A 9,854-nucleotide genomic window follows, 5' to 3' on the forward strand; every position below is an offset into this window, starting at 1 on the left:
AAAAAAAAAGAGCCTACAAATAATATCAAAGCAAAATATGAATTTCTCTCTCCTCGTCATATTAGCCATTAATAATACAATCTGTTGATTCTCTCCTAAGATCAATTTCCTCAAAATATACTACAGTTTCTCCTGTAAAAGACTGAAATATTGGCTTCAATTTGCATTTTTCCCGATTACCAGTGAGGTTGAACATTTTCTGGCTACGTGTTTATTGCTTTTCAGGTGAATTGCTCATACATATTTTGTGCATTACTGATTTTTAGGATTTCTTTATACTGGCTGCTTGCATAAGCTATAAAGACACTCCTTGTCTGTGTCTTACATTTTGAATCTGTTTATACTTATTTTATTGTCGCAGGATTTCCTTTATGATTGTGCTGCTTTAAGAAAATCTTCTTTACTTTAATATCCTAAGGATAATTATCTATATATTTTCTAGACATTTTAGATGAGCTTTACTCGTTGAGGTGGTTAGAATATTTGGGCTGGACTCTGGCATGTAGTATGAACAAGGAATATATATTTTTCCCTATGGATGTTAACTTTTCCCATTAGCATTTAATAAGAGAACCATCATTTCTAGTGACTGGTAATAATGTCTCTTTTAGAAACCAGGTCTCCACACACACCTGGGTATGACTCTGAGGTCAGCGTTCTCTTATTTTTGTCTCTCATCTATTAACACCATGGTCCTTTAAAAGGTTCTATTTTAAGACTGTTTATAGTCACCTCACAGCATGTTTTGCTATTACGAATGGAAGTCTTTGGTGTTTTATATTTTGATTTTGATGAATGAATCATTATTAATTTTCACATTCATCCATCAAAGGAAATAGTGCATCTCGCCAAAGGTGGTGATGCCAATGCCGGGCTGATTTTGAACCCCGGCATTACCACTTGGTAGTTGAGTCACTTACAGTTCTGCTAATTTTTGCTTTATGCAGTCTGGGGCTAAGTTAATAAAAGCACTAATATTTACGGCTATACTACTAAATGACTTGGAAATCCCCAATAGGGGGCGCCTGGGTGGTTCGGTCGGTTAAGCACCCGGCTCTTGGATTCAGCTCAGGTCACGATCTCACAGAGCCTGCTTGGGATTCTCTCTCTTCCTCTCTGCCTGCCTCTTACCTACTCTCTCTTTCCAAGTAAATATACATAAACTTAAAAAAAAGTAAAATCCCTTTTAAGTATGTTATTTGCTAATTTTCTGTGTGGCAGGCATTGCAAACTTGAGCAAGTATTTCCATTAAAAGAAAGTGCTATGATTAATCCTGATAGGTGAGAGGGAATTTTGCTAAATGGCATAGGTATTATTATATTGTGATGGCTACAGCAGAGGGATCAGGAAAAATAGTATATTTAGACTGAAAGTGAAATATATTTTTCCACCGTACTGTGTCACTTAAGTTTCCCTCCACTTCCAGCATGTTAATATAACATTTTCTTGTGCCGTGTACCTCTGCACATACTTTTGCCTGATGCTCTGTTTTTGTACAAAAAGAATGGTTTTCCAATTTAACCATTACTTCTGAAATCCTGAGGACTTTTTACGGGGATAAATAACCCCCCCACAAAGGTATAAATCCCCCCATTCACACTGGTTCTCACATGTAAGGATCGCATTTCCAAAAACCCATGAGACTGACTGGCATCACGTGACTTGTGAGACCAGGGAAGCAGAAGTGACCTGTGCTTCTGGTACAGAGAATTTCATGTTAGTTTGAAACCCTCCACAGGCTTTTTTCCCTTTGCTAATAGTTAAAAATATGGTGGCCCCAAGTGGCCTTGTGTCCCTGATGATCAATGTGCAGAGTCACCTGCTGCTTGGATTGGGGAAAAATATAACTAAGCCGCTGTGATTTGGGGTTCTTTCTTTGCACACCTGGCCTATTCTGAGTAGGAGGAGCTACCTTCATGGAAACTAACATGTGACATCAACAGCAACGATAGTTAAGGGGCAAACTGATATCTAAGAAGACTATACTAATGGCCGTTCGTCAATTCTTTGATGAAATTTTTGATGAAATTGAGTGTGGTCTGAAATAATTTGGGAAGTAAAAGAGCGTAGAGCCCAGTACGGACATGTAGAGCTGAAAGAGGAAAGTGCTTTTTATCATCAAGAGGTAAAAGATAAAATTCACAAGGTTTTTGTTCAAGAAAGGATGATAGAGCTTATATGGCAAGGATCAAATCAAGGGTATAGTTTCTCTCCATTGTTAGAACTTCTAAGTGCATTAAAAAGACACCTGGTAGATTTTTTTTTTTAGATTGAGAGACAGAACGTGTGTACGATCCAATGTATCTTTTGACAAGTTCCTTTGATAAGGTCATGCTTTTTAGTTATTTCCTGTAGGTCGCAAAGTAGTGTGGTCATAGCTACAGCATATTCTTTTAACAAAGTTTCTCTGATTGAGTAGATTCTAAAGAAACCTCCAATGATTTTTTGCATGCTTAATTTATTGGGTCTTCTTACTCCTAAACAACTTGTCGTTCTTTGTGTAAATATTTGTTAATTTTTCCCTTCCAAACTGGTGTGATTCCTTCTGGCAACAAATTGATTTCATCTAGTAATTACCCAGACTTTCTTATAATAGGAGATGCTGCCTTTTCAGAGATATTTGCATCATCTTAATAACAAAATCCATACTTAAGCAAATATTTTGCTATATCTTAGGCCTAGGGGTTTCTCATGTTGGATATTGCAATCTTCTAAAGTACCCTGGGTGCATGTAGTTTTGTTTTTTAATAATTTCATTTTGGCTTGTTCATTGCTGGTGTATAGAAGTTAAAATTGATTTTTAAAATATTCTAGTGTCCCATTACCTTGTTGAATTAGTTTGTTTAAAAGTGTTTTTAGTGATTCCTTAGAACTTTATACATAAAAGATCATGCCATCTTTGAATAGAGCTATCTTTCTTTCTTACAATCTGTATGAATTTTGTAACTTTCTGTTGTCTAATTTTCCTGAATAGGTCCTCTAGCTCAAAATTGAGATGTCTTCTAGAGCAGTTTTAGGTTCACAACAAAATGAGAGTAAGGTACAGCCATTTCCCATATACCTGCTCCTATACACACACAGCCTCCCCATTATCAGCGTCTCCCACCAGAGCCGTAAGTTTATGACAACTGATGAACCTACAGTGACACACTACAACCACCTGAAGTCCATAGTTGAAGTTAGAGTTCCCTCTTGGTGTTGTACACTCTCTGGATTTGGAAAAATGTACAGTGACATGTATCCATTGTTATAATGTCATTTAGAATATTTTCACTGACCCAAAACTCCTCTATGCTCGGTGTGTTCATCCCTGCTTCCCCCAAATCCTGGAAACCACTGATCTTTTTAATGCCTCCAGAGGTGTGTCTTGTCTAGAATGTCATATAGTTGAAATCGTCCAGTACACAGCCTTTGTAGATTGATCTCTTTCACTTAGTAGTATGCCCTTAGGTTCTTCCCTATCTTTCAATGACTTGATAGTGCATTTCTTTTTAGCACTGAACAATATTCCATTGTCTGGCTGGACTCCAGTTTATCCACACCCACTGAAGGGCATCTTGGTGGTTATGGAGAGTGTTGCTTTCAACATCCGTGTGCAGCTTCTTGTGTGGACAGAGTCTTCAACTCCTTTGAGGAAACAGCGAGGAGCAGGATTGCTGGAACATACTCTAAGAATATGTTTAGTCTTGTAAGAAGTTGCCCAACTCTCTCCCAAACTGTCTACACCATTTTTCATGCTCGTCAGCAGTGAACAAGAGTTCCTGTTGCTCCACATCCTCATCAGCATTTGGTGTTGTCGGTGTTGTGTATTTGGCGCATTCTGATAGGTTTTTGGCCTTTCCCTGGGATGTGGGAACATGTGATGAGGAACATCTTTTCATATGTTGACTTGACATCTGCATATCTTTGGTGAAATGTCTGCTGCTGTCTTTGTCCTATTTTTTAATCAGGTTGTTTTCTTATTGTTGAGTTGTAAAAGTTCTTTGTATATTTCAGATAACAGTCCTTTATCAGATGTGTCTTTTGCAAACATTTTCTCCCTGCATTGGGCTTCTCATTTTCTTGAAATTATCTTTCCTCTAGTGAGTTGTGGTTTTTTTAAATTTTTTAAAAAATGTTTGTTTTTGATAGAGAATGGGCAGAGGAGGGGCAGAGAGAGAAAGAGAGGGAGACCCAGAATCCAAAGCAGGCTTCAGGCTCTGACCTGTCAGCACAGAGCCCAATGTAGGGCTCAAACTCACAAACTGTGAGTTCATGATCTGAGCCGAAGTTGGACACTTAACTAAGTGCCCCTCCTCTAGTGAGACTTTGTAAGTTTGTTTATTCTGAAAGAGAGCGAGTGGGGTAGGGGCAGAGAGGGAGAGAGATTATCTCAAGCAGGCTCTGTGCTGTCGGCTGTCCAAGCTTAATGCAGGGCTCAATCCCATGAACCACAAGATCATGACCTGAGATGAAATCAAGAGTCAGACATTTAACCCACTGAGCCACCCCAGTGCCCCTCCTTTAGTGAGTTGTTGTGTTATACTTTTCAACTCCAGACTTTCCATTTATTTCTCTTTAATAAGTTCTGTCTTCTTGAGACATTGTCATATCTTCCTTTAATTCTTTAAACATGACTTTTGTCCTTTTAACATCTTTGATGTCTAATAGCTGTGCTCAGACTTTTAAATTATATTTTAGCCTGAAAAGTACTGGATTTTGTCAAATTCTGCCTGCACATTACCCCTGGGTCAGCAGAAGCCACATTTTGTTCAACATCTGTGCTTAAGCCCTTTTGGCCAACCAGATTTTAGCCTTTACCATTTTCTGTGCATCTGGCTTAGAGGCCCCTACTACAGTTCAAGTTTAGATCTTTGCCCCATGTTCAGTCAGGGATTAGGAGTTTGGAAATCCCTTCCCAATCACTTCTGGAAGGGCACAGTCCTGGGCATGCATGCACTATTCCAGAGCGCCAGGTATGGTTGTGATTGTATTTTTGAGCCCAGTTTTCTAAGGAGCCCAGTTTCTGAGTTGCTTATGGATCACCCAATGTTTGGTTAGAGCCTGTGCTTGATCCTCTAGTGACAGTGAGGCTTCTGCCCTTTGTTGACGGATGTGTGACTTGGGGACCATTTTTACATCTGTGTCACACAGAGTTCTAGTTTCTCCTGAATGGGTTCAGCCTAGCACCTGTGCAGAGACTTCTCAACCCTCAAAGTTGGATGTGAAACCAGAATGCTTCTTAATGGCTATGTCTTTCCTTGATTGTGCTCAACTTCTAACTGGCCTACCACTGTGCTGTTGGCTACCATTATCATGGAGCTATGGGCTCCCTCTTAAACACTCCACTAAGATCTCTGTTGTTTTGTCAATGTCTTTGAGTATGGACACCTCCATATTCTTTCCCAAAGTCCCCTCGTAGAACAGAAGAGTCCCTCTTCTACAGAGCCTGCCCTTCTGGGGCATCCTACGGGAGCTTCTGTAAGAACTTCTAGGACATTGTACAGGAGCTGGGGATAAGGACAGTGGCCCCCTTCTTCTGTGGTGGTGACATCTTGCTCTAAAAGCACGTGCTGGGTGACTAGTGTTACATAGTTGGCTTGGCTTCTCCTTCCAGCATGAAACTTACACTTCAAGAACAAAGCTGAGGCAAAGATAATTCGGGCCATTCTTGGCTTGCTACAACCCGGAGTGGAGCTCCCATCCTATGCGGGGGAAAAGGGAGCCTGGTGCTTTCGGCTATGCCTTCTGGGGAAATTGCTTCTGCCATCAGGAGCTAAAGGAAATTAGAAATGCTACTGATTTACTCCTTTGGCAAAGAACTAGAGTCCTAGCCTGTGAGCTACAGGAAGAGGGAAGCCTGTATTTCTAGTTGCCCCACACAGAGTAGTGCTTTTGCCATAATGAGCTAGGGGCATGTGGGAGGGAGTGGGTCAGATGCCACAAATTTTCACTATTCTGTCCAAGCATGCAGACCTTGAATTTTTTTTTTTTTGAGAGAGTATGTGAGCAGGATTTAGGGGTGGGATAGAGAGAGAGAGAGAATCCCAGGTAAGCTCCACACTGTCAGTGCAGTGCCCAATGTAGGGCTTGAACTCATCAACCATGAGATCATGACCTGAGCCGAAATCAAGAGTCAGACACTTAATTGACTGAGCCACCCAGGTGCCCCAGACCTTCATTTCTATATGTCAGTACCCACTACAGGAATAGAGGATTCTTGGAGAAGTAGAGAAACTTCAAGATAAGCCTAGAACATCTTGTGCCAAAAAGTAAATCAGTGTTTAATATGGGGACATGTCAGGAGACAGTCTGGAGGGGTTCCCTGCAGGCACAATCTGGAACAATCTGAGCATAAAAACTGAATTAAAGAAGCAAATATGAGTCTAGACTGATGTAAATAAATGAATGTTGGGAAAGAGAAAACGGTCATGTAGAGCAGAAAACTAAGCCACCATCAGTCATGACTGATGCAGGCAAGTATTATTAAGAGATGGATAAAATGGATAAAATTTTAATGAACAGAATATTTACATAATCTCAAAGCATCTCTCTCCAGTTACTTGTTAATCACAAAAGAAACAATAGTAATTTTATAGGGAAGAAAACTGGTTGACACCATCTAATGATATGATCAACTTAGTATCACCAGCAAATGGACAAGCTGATAGCCTGTGTCTTCTCAAATAATGCTCTGGGAAGACACAACACCAAGTCTGTGGTGTTCCTACTAAGAATGCGTGATCTGGATCTAGTCACAAGGAAACATCAGGCAAATGCAAGTTGAAGGCCATTCTGCAAAATAAATGGCCCGTGTCCTTCAAGAATCTTAAGGTCACGAAAGGCCAAAGAAAGGCTGAAAACGGTTTCATAAGAAAGGCGAATCAAGGTACTCAACAACTGAATGTGATTCTGGACTTGACTTGGTCCAGGAAAATATTATTATGAAGGACATTATTAGGACGGTTGGTAACATCTTAACATGACCTGTGGTATATATGAGAGTAGTGTATCGGTGTTAGGCATCCTGATTTTCATATATATATTGTGACTGCATAAGAAAACAGCCATATTTAGGAAATAGCCACTGACTTCATTTATGGAAAAAGAGATGTGATGTTTATAAATGATCCTCACATCATTGAGAAAAATATCTGTATTTGAAAATTCATAAGGAGTCATCAGAAAAGTACATAGCGTTTGACCACTATATGAAATTTGTTCTAAAATAAATGGCAATGGAGAAAAATCCATTTGCACTGCTATTAAACAACAGGTTAATTTTAGTCATTTGTTTCAGTAAAAACAGCTTCACTTTGCACGACCAGGAATAACAGAATGTTTAAGAAAACTGCTTAATCGACCTGATGTAACATTATGTACCCACTAAATATCATTACCAAATACATGGTTAACATAACCATATAAAAGCATTGATGATGGCTGTATAAAATTAGCATGTGAGCTCGGAGTGGAAAGAAATTTGAAAATAATTTAATTTGTGATGCAATTCTGAGCATCTTCCTCTACTTTCTGTATCCTTGGGTTAATGTCCTTTAATAGCAAGTGCATTAAAAAGCTGAACTGATCAGTCTTAGAGCCCAGCACAAACACACTGCAAATGTTCTGAGCCTACGGCCACTGAATTCAAGTGAATTCATTCTTACGGGCATTAAACGAGACGGAAACACCGATGGGTGTAGTGTTCACCCAATTCAGGTTGGGGACGGATTACCCATTTGTTAGGACCATGTAACTTCGGTCCTTGCCTTCCCATGTGGTATCACGGCCCCCACGACAGCCACGTGGTGTCCATGAAAAGACCACTCCAATTTATTGCCTTTCTTGGGGAAGCAGGCGCAGAGAGCAGCACTTCGCAAGTTCTGTTTGTTTTGTTTGATATAATTGAGCTCAGTTGGATACATTCATGATATGTACTCTCTGCAGCAGAGGATAAAACAAAGGTTTTGGCAAGGAATTTTTTTAAAAGCTCCAACTATAACAACAAACAAACACAAACCTCATCTGCAAGCCACTGCTGTGCTAGCCATGAGCACGGAAAATCAAAGGAGGGAAAAGAAGGGTAAAAAATTCAGTTTCTGACTTTGTTCTGCTAAAATGATCTGAGCTGGGACAACTGTTCTAAGAAATGATGAAAAAAAGCCACTGATGACATTTTTTTAATTGACAGAGTTAATGCTAGATCAAACCGTGACTACAGAGAACTTCAGCTTCATTCTTGTAAGTATATTTTCAGACCTATTTACCCTAAATTCAATTAATAGCCTGATTCTAGGTTTCAAAAGTACTGCAAAATCAACCCAGGGCAGGACGAAATTTTTAAAGCTGGTTGTATTTATTTGCCACTTTTAAGAACATACCTGTGAAGAATCCCACTGAGGTGTGTTAGATGGGTGGAAGTCAGGAAGGGGATTTCATGGCAGATGAGCCCATTAAGGCTCGAGAAATATCCCTCTGGACAGGCAGGAGGTCTCCACTGGTCTGTTCAGGATTAGTTAATGCAAATCCTCATGCTCCTTGGTCAGGAAAGAGTCTTCACTCAGGTCCAATGCCAGCCTCGCCTATGTGGGGTCACTCAAAGTTTACGACTCTTTAACAAGGCTGGAGGGTTAGAATAATTTTCAACAAACAGTTTTCATCTTGATATTTCCTAGGCAAGTGCTCCTATCCAGGGAGATTTTTCCTTTTACACAATTATAAAGAAGGGTTTCTAGTAAATGTGATCTTGGAGAAGTAATATTATGAAATTAAGTCGGAGAAAGTCTATTTCAAAAGCAATCCAATCCATGAGTTACATAAACAATGATGAAAAATGACTAAAGAAAAGTAATCTCAAGGGAGAGGACTGGCCTATGCTCCATCCAAACCAGAAATCAGCCAATACAAATGGATGTCTTTACCAAGTATACATATGAAACACATTTGTAGGTATGTATGCATATATACCTAAATTTACAATCCAATGTATACTTTACAAATATGTTAGCTATATTTATATATAATATACATAAAGTTTAAGAGTAAGAATACAAGAGAAACCTACACACATCCTACTCAGTTCAAAAAATCACACACTACTGGCTCCTTTGAAGTCCATTTTCTCTGCAGATCATTAACTTGCTTTACTTCAGTTTTATCATCCTTCCTTTCAGTGTTAAGACCCTAAAATCAGGCTTGATCCCACACTGTTATTAAATTTATGAAGTATCATGCCACTGATAAGGTTTGTAGAATCTAGGAAATAAGGTCAACTGGGCATTTTTATGAACTCCAAGAAGGAAATAATTTGCATTCTAAGTGAGTAGGGGAAGAAGAAGATTGTAATACACAAGGAAGGTATTTCTCTTCCCCTGAAATACTGAAACTTACCAATTTTTCCTCTGTGGTCCTAGGTTGTCTGGCTGGGGCTCTGCAAAAGACAAGGGAACAACAGAAGGTTGTCAACACGTGTCTCCCCTACACCTGCCCATACTCGGTAATCAGGGACTCAAAGGGGTAGCTAGACCTTGGGTTGATACAGCATCAGAATGAAAGAACTGTAGCTTTTTAGTAAAGCGACAAGACAAAGGAAAAGGACTTTGGGTTCCTAGGGCAGGGAAAGGGAGGAAGCTAAGGGCTAGCTAGTAATGTTTATGAAGTCCCCCTGGTGCCGTCTCTGAGCTGACTGGGGTCTAGAGTTGTCTCCAGTGATTCACATCTGTCCTTCCTGGTAGAGAAGGGAGAAGAGACACCTTTACATATGTTTCTTGTCTCTGCTTCTCAGTTGCCTTCAGCTCAAAATAATCCTTAACCAAAGTGGCATAGTCTGCTACTCTTCAGTGTCAAAAAAAAAAAAAAAAAAAAAAAAAAAAAA

At 39.6% G+C, this 9,854-nt stretch overlaps 2 long non-coding RNA genes across 3 annotated transcripts in view; one reads left to right on the forward strand and one right to left on the reverse strand.

The window, feature by feature from the left end:
* Nucleotides 1-9,854, forward strand: part of LOC121009819 (uncharacterized) — a 63,440-nt gene that overhangs the window by 35,071 nt on the left and 18,515 nt on the right. For both annotated transcript variants that reach the window (XR_005780840.1, XR_005780841.1), the window contains exons 2-3: nt 8,172-8,221; nt 9,394-9,476. This is a non-coding gene — a long non-coding RNA (uncharacterized LOC121009819). The remainder of the gene's footprint in view (nt 1-8,171; nt 8,222-9,393; nt 9,477-9,854) is intronic.
* LOC121009820 (uncharacterized) overlaps nt 8,275-9,854 on the reverse strand; it is a 6,799-nt gene continuing 5,219 nt past the window's right edge. Inside the window, exons 4-5 of the long non-coding RNA XR_005780842.1 lie at nt 9,371-9,410; nt 8,275-8,602 (exon numbers count right to left, since the gene is read on the reverse strand). This is a non-coding gene — a long non-coding RNA (uncharacterized LOC121009820). The remainder of the gene's footprint in view (nt 8,603-9,370; nt 9,411-9,854) is intronic.

Source organism: Herpailurus yagouaroundi, unplaced genomic scaffold (assembly GCF_014898765.1).
Source record: "Herpailurus yagouaroundi ecotype Mexico unplaced genomic scaffold, PumYag 190, whole genome shotgun sequence".
NCBI lineage: Eukaryota > Metazoa > Chordata > Mammalia > Carnivora > Felidae > Herpailurus > Herpailurus yagouaroundi.